The sequence below is a fragment of the Cupressus sempervirens genome, chromosome 2, assembly GCF_028749045.1.
Source record: "Cupressus sempervirens isolate cs-2001-9-10 chromosome 2, ASM2874904v1, whole genome shotgun sequence".
Classification (NCBI taxonomy): domain Eukaryota; kingdom Viridiplantae; phylum Streptophyta; class Pinopsida; order Cupressales; family Cupressaceae; genus Cupressus; species Cupressus sempervirens.
In genome coordinates, this window is record NC_143119.1 from 178,953,529 (window position 1) to 178,978,538 (window position 25,010).

The 25,010-nt window shown below is 35.9% G+C and overlaps 1 pseudogene; it reads left to right on the forward strand.

Moving 5' to 3' along the window:
• The first annotated feature begins 10,416 nt into the window (after window positions 1-10,416).
• LOC149571664 (rust resistance kinase Lr10-like) overlaps window positions 10,417-25,010 on the forward strand; it is a 57,969-nt pseudogene continuing 43,375 nt past the window's right edge.

Genomic DNA, 25,010 nt, shown 5'->3' on the forward strand with positions numbered 1-25,010 from the left:
AATCTTCTCTAGTTATGTTGTTCGACATTTTGTCAAACACTTTTCAAGAAAGCTCTGATACCAATGTAATATCCTCTTAGAATGAACTAATATGCAAGTGCAATTCTTTTGGTATTTTCAATGCAAATACATGGAAACTAGATATGAAATGCATACCTACAACCAACTAACATTTTGACAAACAATTTACATATAATAATGACTACAATAATGCCAAAATTTGGTTCTAAATTATCATAGCGAAATCATATGCTTATAAAGTACAATGATAACTGGTAATAGTTACAAGAGGAACCTGATAATAGTGATGCCCAAGAATGGAAATGAATCAAACATAGATACCACAGCGTGACATCATGCATGCATACTATAGCAACCAAAATCTATTCTCCAATTTAAGCACAAATAGAACTCTTGAATTGAAGCTCTCCTGAATACCAAATTCAATAGATATTTCACCACCTCAAATGATTGCAACACTAAAGAGTTGGCATTCTCCAATGTTTGACTGAAATTGAAAACCTTAGTTTCTTTTCCCAACTTAATATCAAATGCAATTCACAATAATTGGATGATAAACAATGAAACTCTCACCTCTATTTATACTTTTCTTTCACCCTTCTAGAAGGAAATAAAATATTTAATAATTGCATTCTCTAGAAGTTTCTCCCTTTCCAATAATTAATGTGCTTTTAGGAAATTAAATTACTAGAAGTTTCTCCCTTCCAATAATTAATGCACTTGCTAGAAACTTCTCTCTTGCAATACAATAATTAATAAAATATTTAATAATTGTAATCAATAGAAGTTTCCCCCTTCCAATAATTAATGCATTCTCAATTAATTAAATTAATTAAAATTATAAAGTCACCTTTTTATTTTTATTTATTTAATGACTTTATAAGAAATTAATTTAATCAATTTCTCCTTATTTCCACCACTTAGCCTTTGAAGAATGTCAAGGCTAAGAACTCGACTGAGATTCTAAAAAGATGGGGACATTATAGTCTGCCCTCTCTGGAATTGCTTGGCCTCAGGCAACTTCAAGTTTGGATGCTACAAAATCTCCTCATTCTCCCATATCACATCCTCTACTGCCAGGTCCTTCCATTTCACCAAATACTCCCTTATAGTGCACTATATCAAGTTCCTTTCGCTGAAATTAATGATAGCCTCTAGTACCAATATCAATTTTTCATCATCATCCAAGGGTGGGAGCACTGTAGAAGGAAGAATATGATGTCCTAACACCTTCTTGAGGCATGAAACATGAAAAACATTGTGCATCTTGCTCTCTGCTAGCAAATCTAAATCATAAGCCACCTCTCCCACTTTCCTAATAATCCTAAATGGACCATAGTATCGTGGCTTAGTTTTTTCAGCACCACTTTTCTTGAGAGTGGATTGACGGTAAGGCTGGAACATAACATACACCATATCTTCGACCTCAAAAGTATGCTCTGTCCTCTTCTAGTCTACATATTGCTTCTACTGATTTTGTGCCTTAGTTATTTTATCCTTGAGAGTCTTAAAAATTTCTTGACTCTCCTGTAACAAATCACCTACACTAGGCAATCTATTGTCACTCAAAAGTAGGTCCATAAAATTAGATGCCTCATACCCATACAGGGCCATAAAGGGTGACATCTAAATAGACATGTGATAAGTGGTATTGTAGCAATACTCACAAAGATAAATCCACTTTACCCATGCCTTAATTTGCCCTGCTATATAATTTATGAGATATCCCTCCACCCATTTATTCACTATATCTATCTGACCATCTATCTGAGGGTGGTAGCTAGTACTCAGAGTGAACTCTATCATACACAACTTGAATAGCTCCTACCAAAAATGACTCATAAACTTTTTGTCTCTATCACTCACAATGCTTCGAGGTAAGCCATGTAGACTAAATATCCCCTTGAAGAACAACTCTACCACCTATGTAGTAGTGTATGTAGTAGTGATCAGAAAGAAGTGTGCAAACTTCATAAGGAAATCCACAATCACATATATGCAGTCCCTACCTTGGGCTCTAGGCATTCCTATGATGAAGTCCATAGATAAACACTCCCACTTCCCATTAGGAATCCGAAGTGGCTGAAGTAAACCACCTAGATAGGATTGTTCCTGCTTATTCTTCTAGCAGGTGGGATACTAAAGTACTTCTGCTTTCACCCCTTTCCATGTAAAGCACTCTCTAATCTGTTGGTATGTCTTGTAGAAACCAAGATGTCCTTCCATAGGTAAATCATGAAAATATTTCAGAACCATCCTCCTCACTGTTGAGCCTAGAACCAAAAATATTTTCCATTGTAAATGATGAGCTCATTCACAAGGGTGTATCTGCCATCCTGAATAGTTCCATCCATAAATCCAGTGGTCCACACATCCTTTGCATACTCTGCAAGGACCATGTTTATCCAATCCTCTGATATATCTATCAATAAGCTCAAATGGGGCCTATGTGATAAAACATCAGCAACTACATTTTGTGTCCCTTTAAAATATGTAATATCAAAGTCATAGGATTGTAACTTGCTCACCCACTTCTACTACCTATCATTGAGATCTCACTACCTCAAAAAGTGTTTTAGGCTATTATGGCCGGTTTTGATACAAAATTTTCTACCTACCAAATATTGCCTAAATTTAGCCAAAGCATGCATAATGGCTAACATCTCCTTATCATATATGTTGAAGCTCCACTCTAGCCCTCTTAATTTCCTACTCTCATAAGCAATAGTGTGCTTCTCCTGCATAAGCACCACTCTAATGCCCTCTCTGGAAGCATCATAATGTAGCTCAAAAGATTTGTTGAAATCTGGTAGCACTAACACTAGACAGGAAGTCATCAACTCCTTAAATTTCTTAAAACACTCCTGTGTCTCAAGAGTCCACAAGAAAGATCCTTTTCTCATCAAATCTGTCAAGGTTGCTGCATGCTTGAAATATCCATCCACAAACCTCATGTAGAAACCACATAATCCAAGAAAGCCCCTCAACTATGTAAGCTTCACCAGTGAAGGCCACTCCATAATGGCACAAATCTTTTCAGGACCCATGCATATGCCTTCTGCACTGATGGTGTTACCCAAATACAACAACTCTATCATACAACTATGTCATACCCAAATCACATTTTGACTCCTTTGCATACAAGGACTCTGTGCCCAATATATCCAACACCATGTCAAGGTGAACCCAGTGCTCCTCCCAAGATCTACTATACACCAAGATATCATTGAAGAAGATAAATAAAAATTTCCTCGACTAAGGATGGAAAACCCTATTCATTGTTGCCTAAAAAGTAGCAGGTGCATTAGTTAGCCCAAATGGCATAACTACAAACTCAAAATGGCTACAATGACATCTAAAGGTTGTCTTCTCAATGTCTTGCTCTCTAACTCTGATCTAGTGATAACCTAATCTCCAATCTATTTTTGAGAAGAAGCAAGCTCCATGAATCTCATCTATCAACTCATTGATCCTGGGAATGGGGTACCTATTTTTAATTGTCTTCCTATTAAGCACCATGTAATCAATGCACATCCTTAATGTCCCATCCTTCTTTTTTACCAACACCATCGAAGAAGTGAAAGGAGACTTACTTTGTCTAATGTGGCCCATAGCAAGTAACTCCTTTATGGTTTTTTCAATTTCATCCTTCAACCTCTTTGGTGCCTATAAGGTGTAATCATGATGGGCTTAGCCCCCTTCTATAACTCAATGATGTGCTCAATACCCCTATCTAGTGGTCTACCTAGTGGAATGTCACTGAACACCTTAGAGTGTTTAACTCTAAGCTTTTGAATATCAGGAGGATATTCAGTCTTCTATTGCCCCTCCTATGATGGTTTTAACATGTACTCTGGTGGCCACTCTACCTGATTATGTCAAATCAATCTAGCCATCCTCTAGAAAGAGACCATTCTGAAATCATTGTTCCTGATTGCCTTAAGAATCGGTGTCCTCCCATTTACTTTAAACCTCATCTCCATCTCCTTGAGATTAAGAGTGAACTCACCAATATCATGCAACCAACTCATCCCAAGGACTATATCTGTATCTCTAATAGGCACAACATAGAAATATGCCTTAAAGGCATAATTATTAACTTCTAATAGGAGTCCATTGATCTTATGATCACAATTGAGGACATAGCCATTAGCTACCCTCACTCTAATTTTCCCAAACTTCTCTATTTGTATGACATGCCTCTCCACCAACCTAACATCAATGAAATTATGACTCAATGTTATAACTCATTGTCCAATAAGTACTCCTCTCATTCAAAATGATCCTTCTTGCTTAATACTAGTGAGACGAGCTTCCTTAAGTTGCTTATCTCCTTCCCCATCCTTGAACTCCATTTTAGACAAGTTTTCAGCCTTGTCTTCATTTTTTTCACCATCTATTTCCTCTATCAGATTGCTGGTCTGAATTATCTGATTCTGATTCCGCATAGTATGCCCACATAACTTTGTTGGCTTTTCCCTTTGGTCTAAGAGGATAGTCATGGTTTGCATCATAGGGTCCCTTATAGTAGAAACATATTTTTTCTTTCTCAAATCATTTAATGTTTTCCTATCAAAAGGTGTTTGAGTTTTTCCTTTAGAATCATTTTTGAAATTAGTCCTCTCTAGTTTTTTATAAAATGGTTTTTTATCCTTACTAGAAGATGCTCTTCTGGATTGAAATTTATTTTTTGGGACTACATGTTCCATACTTCTTTTCTTTTTCATAGCTTCCTCTAAAGAAATGGGATCGAATTCTTTTATCCAACCTCTTAGTGGTTTAGATAGGCCTTCAATGAAAAGAACTATCAATCTACACTCTAAAATGTTTGGCATCATGACTACCAACTACTAAAATTCACCAATGAAATACTCCAAGTTTCCTATGTTTTTTAGCTATGCTAATTCCCAGAAGTAAACCTCTAGATCTTTCTTATCAAATATTTCAACCAACCTATCCACAAAGTCCTAATACTCTATCACCTGATCATGCTAAAGTGTTACCATACCATGGTACCACCAATCATGTGCTACTCCCTCCAAATGCAAAGTGGCATATTTGATAGCTTCACTCTTTGTCATTGACCTTAGTGCCAAAAATGTGTCAAGCTTATGAATCCAAGCTTGAGTTGTCATCTTACCACTCCCATCAAATGTAGGCATACTAAACTTTCCTATAGCCCTATTTTGACCCCTAGGCCTCCTATCTTGTTTGAGTGACCTATAATGTTCTCTTCTCTAATTTACAAAATTTTCAAATGTCATCCTCTCCCGAACCTGTGGTGCCAATAATTTCCATTCATCATTTGCAGCCATAAGGATATCTACAAATGTCTCATCCTCAACTTCCTCCATTGGTTCTTGTACTAGTTCTTCTCTAACAAAGGTAGGATGGGTGGGTCTTTCTATTGTTCTAGAAAGAGTTCTATAAGTTCTAAATGATCCTATTGCACTCTTGTTATCCTCTTGTTCCTAATTCCATCTATCCTATGGATTCATGCACTCAACCATGGTGGTGAGTGTCTACAAAGCCTAAACCATCTGCTCTTGTCCTATAACCATTGTTCTATAAAGTTCCCCAATTTCTTGATCCTCATTCCTATTGTCTATTGGTGGGCTATGCTCTTGCCTGTCACCCATGGTGTTTGGCTGCTTGTAAAAATCATGTTCCCTGATAAATAAAGCTTGCTTGTGAGTAGGAAATTTGTGAGAGCCAACCCCAGGTGGCTGCATGTGATTGCTAAACCCTTAGGATGGTAGGATTTAGTTCTGACACCAATGTAATAACCCCAATAGGTTATAACTTATTCAAACACCAAAATCTTCTCTAGTTCAGTTGTTCAACATTTTGTTAAACACTTTTCAAGCAAGCTTTGATACCAATGTAATATCATCTTACAAGGAACTAATATGCAAGTGAAATTCTTTTGGGATTTTCAATGCAAATACATGGAAACTAAATATGAAATGCATATCTACAGAAAATTGACATTTTGAGAAACAATTGACATACAATAATGACTACAGTAATGCCAAATTTTGATTTTGAACTATCAAAGCAAAATAATATGCTTATAAAGTACAATGATAACTACTAATAGTTACAAGAGGAACCTGATAATAGTGATGCCCAAGAATGGAAATGAATCAAACATAAATACTACAATGCGACATCGTGCATGCATACTATAGCAACCAAAATCTATTCTCCAATTTAAGCACAAATAGAACTTTGAAATTGAAGCTCTCTTGAATACTAAATTCAATGGATATTTCATCACCTCAAACGGTTGCAACATTGAAGTGTTGACATTCTCCAATGGATGACTCAAATTGGAAACCTTAGTTTCTTTTCCCAACTTAATATCAAATGCAATTCACAATAATCAGATGATAAACAATGAAGCTCTCACATCTATTTATACTTTTCTTTCACCCTTCTAGAAGGAAATAAAATATTTAATAATAGCATTCTCTAGAAGTTTCTCCCTTTCCAATAATTAATGTGTTTTGAGGAAATTAAATTACTAGAAGTTTCTCCCTTCCAATAATTAATGCACTCGCTAGAAGCTTCTCTCTTGCAATACAATAATTAATAAAATATTTAATAATTGCGATTACTAGAAGTTTCCCCCTTCTAATAATTAATGTACTCATAATTAATTTAATTAATTAAATATAAAGTCACCTTTTTTATTTTTATTTATTTAATGACTTTATAAGAAATTAATTTAATAAATTTCTCCTTATTTCCATCACTTAGCCTTTGGAGAATGTCAAGGTTAAGAACTCTACTGAGATGCTAAAAAGATGGGGATATTGCATCATTGCACTTAGTGTTGTAGTAAAAACACACCTTCAACCAAACCCCAATATTGATGTCGATTGACTTCCAAAAGAACTCTTGCCATGTAAAGGTTATTGAACAATGTTAACGAAAAACCTTTCTAGATTCATATAGGCCTAGTAAATGGACCACTTGGGGAGGTGGTAGACATTTTTTATACATTAGGTTGTAAACCCCCAAAACTACCTCTATATGTGGTTGTTTAGTTTGATAATTACAGTAGCCCACCTTGGGACCAAGATGACCCAAATTTTTTACCTATTACACCTATAACCTTGGTTAATCATAGACAAATACCACTATCCATTTCATGGGCACTCACAATACATAAGTCCTAAGGACTAACACTTTAATAAATAATAGTTGATATTAGTAGAACTGAATGACAAGGTTTGACTTTTATAACTATATCAAGAGTTAGCGTATAGAGCCACCATTCTCCTTTGAACAATATTCTTGAATGAAAAATAACCCATATACTATTATCCGAATTAAGGAAAAATCATGATTGCAACAACTCTCACTATAGAGCAGAGAGGTACAAATTATGTTAAATTCATTTTTTTTACTTGGTTGTATTTAAGGAATTCAATGTCATCTTTCTCTAATATATACAATTGTTGTGTAATAGGTATGGTGAAAAGATGCCCCTTGTGGTGATGCGATGTGGTCTATACTTTCCCTTAATATATGTGACTCTATGTATGTTTACTTCATTGATTTTTAAATTGGCTACATTTAAGCAATTTCATATCATCTTTACCTAATGTATAAAGTTTGTGTGTAATAGGTATGGTGAAAATATGCCCCTTGTGGTGATGCAATGGTATTTTCTCTAATTGATGTATATTAACATATATCCAATGTTAGCTATTACTAATGGTGTTTACCATATCTATATTGTATCTAATGTGTGTTACATGATGTTTATATTGAATGAAACTGATTATTATAATATTTATATATTGACTATGTCAATTTAACAATGTTTAATTTTATTTTCTTTGTTTATTTACCTTTCATGTTGTATTGAATATTTGGTAAAAATTTATGTAGAGGCTATCGACATACACCTTGCTCCTTCAAGTGCAAGTGCTAGTTATAACATTTATAGGCTTTTCTTTTAGTTATATAACCAAGCAATATTCTTGGGCAATTGCTAGTAACTAAAGCCATTTGATGTTTGAATTAGCTCATCCAATAGAACCTTTATATCACTAATACACAAGTTTTAAGCTTGGTGTAATTAATTAATTTATATTTTTATCATCTACTGGTAAATTATTCATATTTATAAATATCATTTCTTTGAAAATTTGAACATAAATCAATGTATTTCAAATAGATTTTGAAGAAAAAATAACTGTGGTGGTAAATTGTTCTTTTTTGAGATTCTAAAAAATATCACATATAATGTAGGGGAGGTGACTTACTAGTCACCCAGGCTAACTTCGTGCACATAGAACTCCTAAATTGTAAGTCATGTTTCACTGATACTTTTAGTGTATCTCAATATATGAGTTAATATCTTAAGGCTATGGTTTTGGCTTTTGGGTATTCATGAATCTTTTTGCATTTCAAAAGTATTGTCTAATAGCTGTTATGTTCTTGCACCAATATTTATCCCTAAAAAATGTTAGTACTTTGGCAAATATTCTAGTAGTCTTTATGAAATGTCTCAATAGTGGTGTACAAATGGACTAATCAACAACTAAAAGAGCAAAAAAATGATTAATAATATTGAAAAATAAAAAATAAAAAATGAAAATATCACCATTATTAGTTTTGTAGCATTCAATAGATATCAATTTGTTTTATAGCATTTTTTATTACATTCTAATTCTATTAAAAATACTCTAAATTTATTTTCCTACATTACAATCTTTTTTATAAATTAGGATATTTTGAAGATTTAATCTCTATATAAAAATAAATACTTGTCAGAGAGAGTTGCATATTAAACAAAATAATAATAATTGTATTTATTGAACAATATTGTCCTCTAAATGTTGTTGTGATGTTTTTGAAAGTATGTTGTTACAAATATTGAATGCAGGAATGAGTACTAGGCTTCTCATCTTAACAAGTACAGTGTCTATATATTGCCAATAGCCTAAATATAAATATAGTCGTTATGCAAGAGAGGAACTAGACACCATGCCTCTCTTGTTGAACTCCTTTAACAATAATAGAACACTTTCCCCTAGCAACTTGTATCAATTTATACCGAGTTACCAAATGTGTCTCCATGACAAAATCAACGTGTTTTGGTGTGTTCGAAACGTCAATGGGGAAAGAGCTGGGAAATTAAACTCTCCCTAATCCGCGGCCTTTCTTCGATCACGTTGTCCCCGACGAAATTGCAGAGAAACCTTCACATGTTGTCCTCATCTATGTTTTCTCTTTCTTTACTCTTCTATGCATTTGACATTCCTCTGCTTCTCACATCCATTAATATGGTACCACTTCACACACTTCTCACTCTTCTCCAACTCCACTGCTTCCTCTTTTTCCTCGGAATTTCATTATCATGCTTGGCCTTTTTCTGTAATGGAGTCTATTGAGGTTTTCAGCTATGGGGATTACACTCTTGATTTTCCATTCGGAACATATGGCAACGGCTGCGGTGACCTTGCCGAGAAGCCTTAAATTACCATTGGAGACTACCAATACTACTTACTGGAACCTCACAATTACTCCTCAATTAATTCTTACTCTTGGAACATTGTGATATTATATAAGCAATTTCAGAATGATACATGCGATTTCTCAGAGAGTGTCTACGATCACTTATGGAGTGCCAAACATTTCTATATTTTAGGACATTATGCAAATGTGACAATGGGGGAAATCATACAGTACAGATGGGTCGTATGGACCAGTATTGTCCAATTTGATGTGTAATGAACATCAATACTTTAATTGCACTCATCCAGACTTGAGTAGCTCTTGTCAATCAAATTTTATGATTGCCGTGAATAAATCCGAGTTGGATTTGGGAAAGTCTCTGCCTCGTATTATTGGGGAAGGGATCAGTATAGAATGGGCTGCAAGCAAACAGTGTCTGCACTAGAAGACGGATCACATAAATTGCACTCATCTCACAAATTCATCTTTCTGCTATTCCAATGCTACGTCCTATTCACGGTGCTCCAGTGGCTCCACTGGTAAGACTTATAGCTTTGTTTCTCAATTAAATTACGAAATATTATTATATTTCTCTCCAAACTGAAGCACCTTGTTTTTACCCTTGTTATTCCATTACATAGTTCATACATTATTGATATTGATTGGTTGGAGAAAAGTCGAGCAAAAAGGCCATTACTTTAGGTATACCCCATTTCCTTCTCATACATTTTGCTTCATTTTTTCAGGTTTTGGAATTACAGATAACTTCTGTTACCTTTAATATATATTTCCCTGTAGATTATATGTCTGAGATCCCAAACCCTCTATGTAATTTTAGGTGCTGCCATTGGAGGCTCTGTTTTATTATATGTCTGAGATCACAAGAGATCGTCAGCCGCTAAAGAATCCTAGCTTCGCATGATGGCAATGGAACCTTCTCTTACAATAGTGGAGCGATTCCTTGATGATTATGCCCATGAAATGCCCACCAGATATTCCTGTTCTCAGCTAAAGAAAATCACCAACAACTTCGTAGATAAATTGGGGGAAGGAGGTTTCGGTGTCATTTATAAAGATAGACTTCCTCGAGGTAATCTGGTGGCTGTCAAAATTCTAGATCAGTCAAGACACAGCGAGACTCAGTTTATAAACGAAGTTGGAACCATTGGAAGGATCCACCATGTCCATCTGGTTCAACTGATGGGATATTATTTTGATGGATTTAGTAGTGCACTGCTATACGAGTACATGGTGAATGGATCTCTGGAGTAGTTCATATTTGCAGGAGATCAGAAACAAAGAATTCTGAATGGAGAAGAGCTCACAGGATCGCATATTTGCACCAAGATTGTCAGCCGCGTATAATTCATTTTGACATAAAGCTCCACAATATATTATTAGATAAGGATATCACTTCCGAAATGTTAGTTTTACGTAGCTTGTTCGTCTTCATGTGATTAATTGGCAAATAATTGTTAAAAGTTACAATAATTATATGTTAATTAATTGACTCCTTCTAGAAGCCACTAGTAACCTATTGGTTAGGTTGTTTTAATCGAGAAGCAACTAGAAACTTCTTGGTTAGGAAACAACTAGATACTTCTTGGTTGAGTTGTCTTTATCAAGAAGCAACTAGAAATCTCTTGGTGAAGTAGTATAAAAGGGGGTCAACGGTGGCATTTGGAGAACATAACAAAACAGAGAACAACAAGAGTTGTAGAAGCACTTGCAGTGTTAGCAAATGAGTTTGCAGTGATAGCAAATAGTCTTGCAATGTTAACAAGGGCACAGTGATAGCGTTGGGGATAGCAATGGAGGATATCATCAAGAGAAATTAGGAAGTTGTCTAAATTTTGTCAGTGAGAAGCAAAGAATTTTGTATCTCTTGATTTGCTGAAGTTAATATATTTTCCATCTACAGAACTAGTTTTCCCTTAGGGGTTTTTCTAGGGATGATTTGTCCAAAAATATTGTGTTCATTGTGTTCTAATTTTTTTTTCATATTTTTATTGGTGAAGTTGCAGTTGTGTTATTTTTTGATATTAGCTGGGAATTTGTTTCCAGCAGTTTAATAATCATTTAAGATAGGAGATTAATGATCAGTGACTACAATAGTGTTAATTTTCACATGGTATCAGAGAATTGTTGAGGGTAGGAAATTTTTAGCCTAGGAAAGAAATTGTGATCTCTTCAGAATTATTATTGCTTTAATCTTTTGAGTTGGCATTAGCTGGTTTGAGAGAAAAGGATAGATTGGATGGTGCCTCAAATTTTGATGTCTAAAAGGCCAGAATTTCTTTATTGTTGGAAGAGAATGGTATCAAGGATTATGCTACCACTAGTATAGTTGTACCTACAAATGCTATAGAACTTGCAACATATAAGAAGGATAATGCCAAGTTAAGGAGGATTATCCTTGATGGTGTCAATGATCATATTGTTCCACATATCATGTAGCTAGATACAATGAAGAAGATGTGGGATGCCATTTTAAATTTGTACCAAAATGCTACCACCAAGAGGAAGATGATTCTCAGAGAGAAGATAAAGAATACCCAAATGAACCAGGGAGAAGATATTAAAAGTTACCTCACCAGGCTTAGACTTGTCAAGGATGATTTAGCAGCTATTGGAGATAGTCCCAGCGATTACGAGCTAATGAGAATAGACCTAAATGGGTTTACTAAACAATGGAGTGTCTTTGTTCAAGTTGTCAATGGACAAGATACCTTACCGAGTTAGGATTGACTATGGACTAGTTTCACTCAGGAGGAGTTCAGACTATGTCTTGTCAATGGAGCCAACAAGAGTTAGAAAGTCGAGGTAGAATAGGAAAATGTTTCCCTAGCAGGGAAAGAGAAAGCAAAGAAGGGATCTAGAAAAAGATCAAACTCAGAAAGTGAGAAAAAGAAGAAGGAAATTTCTAAAGTCAAGTGCTTTGGATGTCACTAGTATGGTCACTATGTTAGTGATTTCCTAGAAAGGAAGAAGGCAAAGAAGTAGGTGGCAACTTCAACAAGTGTAGATGAACTCTCAAGTAGAATGGAAGATGAGTTTTCACTTATAGCTTGTATGGTGAGCTCAACTTCATAGACTATCTGGTATATAGATAGTGGGGCATCATTCCATATGAAAATTGTTAGAGAGTACTTCTGGATAGGGGATATAATGGACCCTTTAGAGGGACACATGTGTTGATCAAGCACAAGGATTTGAAATCACCAAAAACTATTGGAGTTAGGAGTGGCCACCTTTATAGGTTGTAGTTTGACACTCCTAAGGTACTCAAGAGCATCACTAATCCTAGAGATCTTGGAGAGCTACGGCATAGGAGGATGGACCATATTCATCATGGAGCACTCAAATTTCTTTGTGAGATGGTGACAGGTGTTCCAGAGGTGAGCACAGAGCATGATGATGTATGTAAGGGATGCATCTTGGGGAAGTTTGCAAAAGAATCTTTTCCAAGAAGTGACACCAAATCTAAAGGTGTCCTTGATCTAGTACATTCAGATGTCAACAAAGTCTATTAGAGGATATGAGTACTATGTTACTTTTATCGATGATTTCTCCAAGAAGACCTAGATATACTTCTTGAAGACCAAGGATGAGGTTTTCAGTCAATTCCAAGAGTTCAAGGCTCTAGTGGAGAACTTGATAGGAAGGAAGATAAAGGTTCTTTAGTCAGTCAATGGAGGTGAGTATAAAGGAAATAACTTCCAGGAGTTCTGTACTAGGGAAGGAATCAAGAGACAATGGATTATTCCTTACAATCCACAACAGAATGGAGTTGCTAAGAGGAAGAACCATTCTATATCAGAGGTGGAAAGAGCCATGCTACATGATCAAGATATGCCTCACTGTCTATGGGCAAAAGCATGTAGTACAATAGTCGACATTCATAATAGGGTTCCACACAAGGTGTTAGGGAGGATGACACCAGAGGAAGTTTTCATAGGTCAAAAGCTTAATGTTAGACATTTCAGAATATTCGAGAGTTTGGCATATTGTTATATTCTAGGTAATACACGTACCAAGTTAGATCAAACTACAGAGAGGGGGTACTTTGTTGGGTATAGTGAAACCTGAAAGGCATATAGGATTTTTATCCCCTAGTCTAGAAGAATTATTATCAAATGTGATGTAAAGTTCATGGACGATAAGGCATTAAAAGGTCCAGAGATTTTCTAGCAGATGATCAGAGTGAGCAACCAACAGAAGCTCTAGGACCTAGTCAAGGGCAACAAAGCACAAGTACGATTACCAATACAAGTGTAGGCTCAGATGGTGAAGTTTCACAGAGCATGGAGCAATAGGTGCAATAAGAAATGCATCTAGAAGACTTAGAGGTTGATATCTCATCCTCTATAGTTGGTAGCAAGAACCGTCAGGTTCAAGAGGTACAAAGGGATACTCAGGAGTTTGTGGAAGCTCCTAGGAAGAGTACTAGACAACAAAGACAACTAGCCAAGTTCAATGACTATGTGACATTAGTTAGTCAGTTGGTAGATAGTGAGCCTTCTAGCTATTAGGAGGCTATAGAGCATTAGGTATGGTGAGATGCTATGCTTGAGGAGTATTCCTCAATAATGCAGAATAATGTGTGGGAGGTAGTTCCTAGACCAACAGATAGAGTAGTAGTTGGATCACACTGGATCTATAAGATAAAGCATAGTGTAGATGGTAGCATCAATAAATACAAGAAAAGGTTTGTGGCCAAGGGGTTCTCTTAGAAGGAGGGAATAGACTATGAGGAGACATTTGCTCCATTGGCCAAGTATACTTCTATACAAGATGTGTTCTTATTAACAGTACAAATGGGATGGTAGATCCATCAAATGGATGTGAAGACAACATTCCTTAATGGTGAGTTAAAGGAGGAGGTATACATAGAGCAACTAGAAGGCTTTGTAACACACATCAAAAGGACCCACGTATGAAGATTGAAGAAAGCATTGTACGAACTCAAGAAAGCTCCCAGAGCATATTATGAGTGCATTGACACATACTTATAGGGAATGGGCTTTGTGAAGAGTGAAGCAGATGCTAACCTCTACTACTTGGTGGTTGCGGGTGAGATTCTCATTCTTGTTCTTTATGTGGATGACTTGTTTCTTACAAGTTCACTAGGGCTCATAGAAGACTACAAGAGGGACCTTGCAGAAGAGTTTGAGATGGACTTAGGACTTATGCACTACTTTCTAGGCATGGAGGTATAGTAGACAGATGGAGAGATTTTCCTTGGTCAAGGGAAATATTGCATTGAAATCTTGAAGAGATTTGGGATGGAGGATTATAAATCCATGTCTACACCCATGATCATGAATTGGAGGAAGATAGATACATCTAAGGAGAAGGATGTAGATCCCACCTTATACAGGCAGTTGATTGGTTCACTTATGTATTTGGTCAACACTAGGATATATATAGCATTTGTTGTAAACTCTCTTAGTCAGTTTGTGGTTGAACCAAAGAAAATGCATTGGACAATGCCCAAGCATGTATTGTGTTGCTTGTGTGGTATAGTTGAGTATGGGATCAGATATGTTTGAGGTGAAGGTATCAAGTTGATGGACTATACTAATGCAGATTGGGTAGGAAGTACAATGGACAAAAGGAGCACTTCATGGTATTGTTTCAGTTTGGGATCAGGAGTTGTATCTTGGTTCAGTAGGAAGTAGAAATCCATGGCTCTGAGTTCAACAGAAGCAAAATACATAGTACCTAGCATGGTGACATGTGAAGCTATATGACTTTGGAAGTTGTTAATAGCCTTGTTTGATTAGAAGGTTGAGACTACTTTGATACACTATGACAATCAGAGTTGCATCAAGTTGTCTGAGAATCTAGTACTTCATGATAGGTCTAAACATATAGACATTAGATATCACTTCATTAGATATTTTGTACAATGGGGGGTTGTTTAGCTACAGTACATACCTATGGAGGATCAAGTAGTAGACATTCTGACAAAGGCATTAGGGAAGGAAAAATTCATCTTCTTCAGACATAAGTTGGATGTCATGCAGAACAACTTCCTCGCTAAGATGGAGTATTAGTTTTAGGTAGCTTGGAAAATTGTTTGTCCTCATGTGATTAATTGGGAAATAATTGTTAAGAGTTACGATAATTATTTGTTAATTAATTGACTCTTTCTAGAAGCCACTAGTAACCTATTGGTCAGGTTATTTCAATCAAGAAGCAACTAGAAAATTCTTGGTTAGGTAACAACTAGATACTTCTTGGTTGAGTTGTATTTATCAAAAAGCAACTAGAAACCTCTTGGTTAAGTAGTATAAAAGGGAGTCAAGGGTGGCATTTGGAGAATAGAATAGAACAGACAACAACAAGAGTTGTAGAAGCATTTGTAGTCTTAGCAAATAGTCTTGTAGTATTAGCAAGGGTGTAGTGATAGCGTTGGGGATAGTAGTGGAGGATATCAACAAGAGAAACTAGGAGGTTGTCTGAATTCTGCTAGTGAGAGGCAAAGAATTTTGTATCTCTTGATTTGTTGAAGTTAATATATTTTCCATCTGCAAAACCAGTTTTCCCTTAGGAGTTTTTCTAGGGATGATTTGTCCAAAAATATTGTGTTCTTTTTGTTCTAAATTTCTTTTCGTATTTTTATTGATGAAGTTACAGTTGTGTTATTTTTCAATATTAGCTATGAATTTGTGTCCAGCAATTTAATAATCATTTAAGATAGGAGATTAATAATTAGTGACTGCAATAGTGTTAATTGTCACACAAAATAGTTGATTTTGGTCTAGCAAAATTGTATGGCAGGGGAGATGATCACATATCAACAACAACCATGAGAGGAATGCCAGGATATGCTGCTCTAGAGATATGAAATAAAAATTTGGGGTCCGTGACAAAGAAATTAGATGTTTACAGTTTTGGTATGGTATTGTTGGAGATGGCTGGAGAAAGGAAGAACACTGAGTTGCAAGTAAGTCAGTCGAGTCAATTGTATTTTCTAGAGTGGGCATTCAAGATGATGGAGAAGAGGGAGTTAAACAGGGGGTTAAGAAGAAATGGTGAAGAAAAATGTGACAAGATGGAGAAAGCAATGAGATTGGCCAAAGTAGGATTGTGGTGCATTTAATAGAACTCATAAGATTGATCGAACATGAGTAGAGTGATTCAAATGTTGGAAGGAAAAGATGATGATGTTAGTAATCCTCCCCTCTCTTTCAACTCAGCCCCTACATTTCAAGGAAAAGAATTTTCTTCCACGGTGTAGAACTCCATTTAGTCATGTATTTACTATTGACTTCAGACTCTAGAGTATATTACTGTATTCATTTTCTAGTGTCTGATGTATGCACGATGTACATATTTAGGTAGGAAGCATAAATAATTACTGATAGCCTTTTATAGAGTAGATTGCTGACATGGTACAAGTTAAGAATTTGCACTTATTGTTGAGATATCTAATGCTCAAATTCAGAGTTCAAGATAGTTTTTTACGATTATCCTTATCTTGTAGGGGGGAATATTTTAATTAAAGAGGTGTTAATATTTTTGTAATTTGTGAATACTTAGTTTAACTCTTGTTGAAGCAAGGGGTGCATGTGCCAAAGTTCAGGCCTTTGTGTTTTTATGGTTAACTGAAGTAGTATTGCATGAAAGGGAAATTAAATTAGTTACAATTTTTAGCACAATGGAATGAAATGCACAAGAGTTGAAGAATCATGTAGAAGAAATATACAATTGAGATTAAATATAGATTTAATAGTAGAATGGTTACATAATACAGTGTGGGTTAAACGTAGTCAATCTTAAAACATAGATTTATATATGTAGCTTGCTATGTAAGTAGAAATTGAAACATAGAACTAGACTAGGAGTAAAGTATGGCATAGGTTGAATTGTATGATGAAACAATCTCCTACAAGATGGATGCATGTTTGAATTAAGAGAGAAGTTTTCTATCATCAACTCATATGAGCAAAGAATGGAATTGAATTCATGAGAGTTGGGTGTGTCTAGAATAAGATTGCTTGGAAAGCTTTTTTAGTTTGGTGTTGCTTCTATGGAGGAACCTGCACATGATGCAGATAAAATTTAGAATTGTTATGTAGAATCTGAAGAAAAAAAATGTTTGTTTTGTTTCAGTATGTATAGGGCTAAGTGCACCAAGTTGCGGTGCCAAAGGGGGTAAAAGTGGACACCTTTTTTTTTTGAAATCAGCAATTTCTAAACTTCAACAAGAATTTGAGGATAGTTACACTCAAAATTTTAAGATATGACAAAAACAAAAGTAGTAGTCCTTTGAATCCAGTTTTTAAACTACTATTTTTTTTTCAAAATGGTTTAGTTTTAGGTCTTCAAAAAGGGGGGCCATAGAAAGTGGTATTGTTTATTCAAAAAAAACATAACATAGTACAAATTGTGGTCCCCCTAAAATGTTAACTTTTTTTTAAAATTCTTTAATTGCTCTAGTCAAAAATTACCTAATATTGTATAGTTTATCCTAGATTTTTCATTTAATTTTATAATGTGTGTGTTTTTTTTATGAATTTTTAATTGGACGCATCCCCAAAATGTGAAAGATCTATGTGCTCCCCCTATAAATGATTGAACACTAATTTAAAATCAAAACTCCTTTTTTTCAAAGTGTGTAGAATGGAGTCTAGTTTTTAAAAAGCTAAGTTGTTGCGAAATTCGATGAATGAGCTAAAATCTATAGCACAATTAGTACATGTTGGTTTTTTGACACAAAATGAACATACATTCAAAAGAAATTATAGTTGAAAGGCTTGAAATAGTTCAAATAAAAAATTAATTATATGGTTATATAGCTAACACAGTGACCTACAATGTCATGTAACATGATTTTATCGATGCTCAACCATGAGGAAACTTTAAGGAGAGCACACAAGAAAAATCAATCATTTTTGTATGTTTGCAGCAAAACACATCTCAGACCAGTTTAGAGACTCCAAACCTTTGGGTTGGATCCCCAAGGCAAAACCAAGCCTTAGGCTTTGTACAATGCAAAGCTATAAATAGCGTGTGCATGCTATAGTGCATACATGCTATTTTAAGCTTTTTTAAATTTGGGCCTTAATAGCATGTACGCACTTTAGTGTGCGCACACTCTTGAAGCCTAAATTTCAATAGAGAGGGAAGGACAGAGGTAGGAAGGGTAGAGAATGAGAGAGATTAGAAGATGGGAAGAGAGTAGGAGGTGGGATAGGGAGGGAGGGAGAGAGAGAGAGAGAGAGAGAGAGAGAGAGAGAGAGAGAGAGAGAGAGAGTATAGGGGATCAGAGAAGGTGGGATAGGGAGATAGTAGGGGATGGGGGGGAGAGAGAGAGAGAGAGAGAGAGAGAGAGATTAGGGGATGTGAGAGAGAGAGTAGGCGGTGGGAGAGGGAGAGTGAGAGAGAGGGGGGATGGGAGAGAGAGAGAGAGAGATAGAGAAAGAGTAGGGATTGGGAGAGAGTGGGAGAGAGTAGGGGATGTGAGAGAGAGAAAGAGAGAGAGAGAGAGAGAGAGAGGGAGAGGGAGTAGGTAGTGGGAGAGGGAGTGGGAGAGGGAGAGCGAGAGAGAGTAGGGGGTGGGAGAATGAGAGAGAGAGTAGGGGATTGGGGGGAGAGAGAATGTGGTGGGAGAGTGAGAAAAACGAGAGAGGGGGGATGGGTGTGTGTGTGTGTGTGTGAAAGAGAGAGAGTAGGGGATGGGAGAGGGGAGAGAGAGAGAGTAGCCTGAGAGAGAGAGAGAGAGAGAGAGAGAGAGTAGGGGATGGGAGTGAGAGTGTAAGAGAGGGAGTAGGTAGTGGGAGAGGGAGTGGGAGAGGGAGAGAGAGAGAGGGGGGGGATGGGAGTGTGTAAGAGAGAGAGTAGGGGATGGAAGAGAGAGTGAGAGTAGGGGAGGGGGAGAGAGAGAGTAGATAGGGAGAGAGAGTGTGTGTGTGTGTGAGAGAGAGAGAGAGAGAGTAGGGGGTGGGAGAGAGAGATAGAGAGAGAGTAGGGGATGAGAGTAGGGGATGCAAGTTGTTTAATATATATTGTGTATTCATCTAAATAATTGTAATTTGTATATGTACCAAAAACTCAAACAACGGAAGAAAGGGAGAGAGATTATGCAATTAAAAGAGTTAAAATGAAACTAGTACATTAACAAAGAAAATTGCAAAGCAATAATGAAGAATTGTCTCTTGAAGAGGAACAAGAACCATCGATACAAAGAAACAAAGAGGAAGAATTGAAAAGACAAAGACAACGAATGAGACTGTTACACTAAAAAAGACAATTGAATTGTAAAGCTACACCATCTTCCAATGTTGGAGTCATATCATCATCTCATGTTGAAGAGAGGCTAATTTGTACATCTGACAATGTACACACTCCATCATTTCATGTTGAAGGCACAACATCAACACATCAAGTAGGTGATATTTCATCTTTTGCATCTTATTGCCAAGGCACATCATCTTCGGTTCAAGGTACGCAAAACACTCAACCTTATGTTGATGTTCAAAATGTTGAAAAAATGGAAGAGATTATAACATCTTCTAGAATTTGTTTTAGAAGACCAAAATATTTGATTGATATTGATACTAACATTTTGAAATCAATGCCTGACAAGGTTAGCAAGTTTACTTGTTAAAGAAAAGTTAATCGTATGTGGATATTATTCTTTGAAAAATTAAATATTACAAGTTAATGAAAATTATTTGTTGAAATGATGAGGAATTTTAATTTAGGCCTATCATGAAGATTCTTGGGCTAAGAATGATGGCCTAAATGTAAAAGTCAAAGTCAAAGTGAATGGATGAATCCATCTCTACCATTTCTTGTGCTTGTGGGGGACAATAGGTGTCAATTGGATCCAAAACTGGTATATCCCATTTGTTCACCCATTCAATCGACTCACACTCATCGCAATTTTCCTCTAAACGTGATGGACAATAGCATGCCATTTTTCATGTGTGGATACTCGATGAACTTTTGAATATATATTCATCAATATGTAACTTTATAACGTTTACCTAAGTATTTTTTGAATTAATGACCACATTTATTATTGCAAGCCATGTTTTTGCTATTATTGTACTTGAAGACAATGAAGAAGGGATAGATTATTATTTGTGTCATTGTGTCCAAGCCAAACAAAAATTGGATCACTCGGTTATAGATGGTGAAGGTTTAAAGTACCATATCAGTGTGATGGTTGTAACTGGCACATGGCTTAGACAATATTCTATAAAGAACCCTAACTTGTGGTTATTCGAGGATTAGAAAATAGAGAGGAAGATTCTTCATTATTTGAACCTTTTTTTCACATCAAATTTCCACTTGATAAAATATGGTAGAAAACCACATAGTAAGACTCTTTGGAAAGTTCGTGAGTCAGACCACAAGGCAATACTTGAGACATTAAAATGTAGACCAAATCTGGTTGGTTCATAAGATTGAATAGAGAGAGAGAGAGAGAGAGAGAGAGAGAGAGAGAGAGAGAGAGAGAGAGAGAGGTGCAAGGGCACCTTGAATCATAGGGATGTCACCTTTTCATTTGCCTTTTAAGTAGAATAATGGTCATTGGATCTAAGTGTGGTAGTTAGAGTATTGGATGTCATTTCATGTCCTTAAAGAGTCACTATTTTGGCCTAAAAATCAAGGCATACCTTGCCATAGGGAAATGAGTAACCTAGGGGATGAGTCATTAGCTTAGGGAAGGGTCCCTAGTATGGAATTTCTAAGGGATAGCCTAAATAATAAGTTAGAAGTGTTAAGAAGAGCAAGCAGGAAAAATTGGAAAAGTTGCTACATTGCAATATTGCAATTTTTGCAAAATATTGATATTTTCCTTTTAAAACTTGAAGGAGGCCGATGAAAACCATAAGGATGAAGGGGAAAGACCTAGGAGGAGATATAAAAACTTTCCAAATCCTAAAATGAGAGAAGTTAATATCATTGTGTATGGTCAGCATGAAATTTGAAGGCAAAATTAGTAATTTTTTGAGTTTTAAGGCATTTTTAACATTGTTTTTGTAGATTGTACTAGTTTCCATGGTAGATTGGGTTGTTTAGAACAATTTTGTTTTAGGAAGTTTGGTTTGATTGTCTTTATTTTCATAGTTTTAAAAATCTTTCTCTTTTCACCAATCTATTGTCCTATTTTCAGCAGCTTCTATTAATAATGGTGTAACTCACTATACCACTATTGGATTTGTATGGCCTCTTGGGGATAGTGAGTATACACAATTTAATATATTTTGGAAAAAGTAGGGCCCTTCAAAAAGTTGGCAAGCAATTTTAACCTCTTGCCCTAGGCTAGCTAGAACATGTCTAGCAAGTGCATCCAATAAAAAAAGGAACATCATAATCTCCATTACAACAACATGGAAGCTTTATGATTTTAATAGTTATATTCTTTAGTCCCAAAAATGGACATTATAGATATTTCTCACTAATCCTTTACAATAGAAAATGTTTACAAAAAATGGCATGTACTTGTATGAGGACAGTATATATATTAGAGAAATCCCACACCAAAATAGTTTGCTAGCCACTCAAAAAATAGTAACTGAATGCAAGTGGGATCATAAAGATACCTTAATAAACTAGTATCCCCTTTACTCAAGCAATATCTTGGTCATTGATGTAGTACAAGTCTTCAAACAATGATGAATGGTAGAAGTTCTCAAATTCCCTCAACACCCAAGGTGAAGGGTCCTTGTGGCAAATACCTATCACAGGTATGGAGATGGGTTTATAGGAAAGTTATCACAACCCTACAAGACAAGCTAACCTAATCACTAGGTCTACCAAAGTTCTAAGCACCAAAAACCCAAAATGTACTAATGGATTCCCTTAGCCAAAGAGGGATCAAACCCCAAAAACTAGATACAAAGACTAGGGGTGGCCTAAAATCACTAATATGGCCTATTTAGGTCCTAATCAACATGAATCAATGATTCATTTCATCAAAGACAACTTATAGCATCAAGTTGCTTTGAAAACCAATTAATTGGCTTGTAGCCCTCCTAGAATGAGAATGAGGCATAAGTTTGAATTTTTCCAAAAAACATGGTGACTTGACTAGGGATTTGGATACCCTTTTGGGTTTCATAAAACATGCCAAAGTTCCCAAGGATGGAGAGGAATAATGGTTGTTGTTGTTGCAACATTAGACTAGATTCCTAGGCCTAATTAGGGCTCCATTTACTCTACAAGTGTGTTTTCCACAAAGGAGAAACTTGATCCAACTATTAGGATATGTGGGAGCATGTAAAAGAAATAATAATCCAAGGTTTTAGCCTCCAATGAATCCAACTCAAACTAGAAGGGACTATTACAAATGTTGTATGGTGTACTCATAGTGATGCACACGTAGTGTATGGCAGCAAACTCAACTCTTTGCACTTCCTAGAAAAAAACTTGTAGAATTTGAAAGCACATTTTTACACCTTGCATTCCACCAAAGGGCATCAATTTTGCATGGTGCAATGTGTTAAAATGACCTGGCCCTAGCAAAGTGCTAATTTCTAGGTTGAATCCTAGGCAGCAAGCAAGAAAATTTGATAACTTTCAACCTATGAAGAGTTAGAACATGAGACTTGATGCAAAATGAAATAGATAAAACTCTCCAACTTCTAGATCCATTGGCAGATTCCATCTCATCTGTACAATTCCATACAAGGGTCTGGAACACATTTTTTACAAGGAAAAATGCTAATTTGTATTGATTTCAATGCCAAATTACAATTGTGCTTCCTATCATTGGCCTATAAGGCCTTATAGGACTTCCCTAATAGTTACATGGTTAGTTTAAACTACTTAGCTATTGGAGGAAAGGATTTGAAAGTATTCGACACTTTTTTGCAAAGTTGCTCAAAAGTTTCTAACTTGGTCCAGACCTAAAGTAGGTGATCCAACATGGATCTAGTTATTTTAAAAAAATTAAAAACCTAGAATCCTATTCATTTTTTAGGCATATTGATCATATTTGGTCTTAGTTACCTAGGGGCTCATATTTATGCCTAATCCTAGAACTAGGTCTTACAACTGGATCAATGTGCCAACCTATCCTAAGTGAACTATCTAGGATCCTTAGGTGGATTCTTTGATGAGTCTAGAATGGGTGCTCCTACACAAGTCATCTACTTGATTGGGACATGTTTGAGAACTAACAATATTCTTTTAAACTCAAGTCTCCATTTAAAGGTGGCAATGAGCTTTTTGTTGTTCTGTTAAGATAGTTAATATATTTTGATGAGAACTTTGAGGGATCATGCCCAGCTTGAGTATCTTGGCTTCCAAAGTCCTTTAAATGCAAGGCCATTGATAAATAAGCATTTATAATTGAAACATCTATGGTGCTAGAATGGAGTGCATGACCAGATTCTTTGCCTACTGATGAGCCAATTTGAGGCTTCACTTCACATTGCTCCATTGATAATTCTATAGCACTTGTTACTTCTCTATCTAAATTTTTTGTGCCTGTGTACATGTGAACTCTTTCCCAATAGCTTTCTATTTTTTGTCTCTTCATCCTAAGTAATTGGCATACCCTAGATAGCACTAAGATGGACCCATTTGACCTAAATATGTAAAGAGCAAAAATTTCTCAAAAGTTGCAATGTTGCTCAAAAAGTTGCTTGAGCAACTTTTGCAATTTTTGCAAAAAAGTTGCAAATGGAAATTTGAGAAGTTTTAACTATCCATGCTCAAGTATATGAGCATGGAAAATATATTTTCAAAGGTTAGAAGGTTTTCAATCAGATTTGCATTTTTAAGCAACTTTTACGACTTTTACAATTTTGCACAAAATGTGCAACTTTTGCAATGTTCATTAGATTTCACTTCTAAGACTTGGAAAAGGATCCAAACTATTAGAAAAAAACTAAAAACACCTAATCCTAGGCTATCTTAACCAAAAACTAAAAAAGACTCAATTTTTCCTAATTAGCAACTTTTACTCATATCTTGCACAAAGTGGCCTAAACATACATATCTTGCTCATATCTCTCTCACTATTTGTCATGGGATTGAACTATCTATTCTATTAGCTCTAGGTACCTAGGTAAACCTGAGCCCCAAAATTCTCTAGTCCCATTGAGCAATTGCACATTCTCGGGCATGCCAAACCAAATCGTCCCTAAGAGTCACTAAATGCCATAGGGTAGCAATCTTTGACGGGACATATCTCAGAGCCTGTGCTAGGTATGGATGCAATTCTAACTACTACAAGACCATGTTGTAAAGACCTACAATAACATCTCTTAGTGTTTGGAGATCTTATCATGTTTTGATTTTGCAACCCCATCTCAGGTGATGCTAAAACTTGTAGTATTAGCTAATACAAAGTTGCAAACTACTGAATCTCCCTCACCATTCATTGTGGGATCAAACTATCTATTCTATTAGCTCAGAGTGGCTAGGTAAACTCTAGCCCTAAGCTCATCCTATCCCATTGAGTGCTTGAACATTTTCAGGCACGTCGAACCAAAACATCCCTAAGAGTTACTAAATTTCATAGGGCAACTATCTTTGATGGGGCA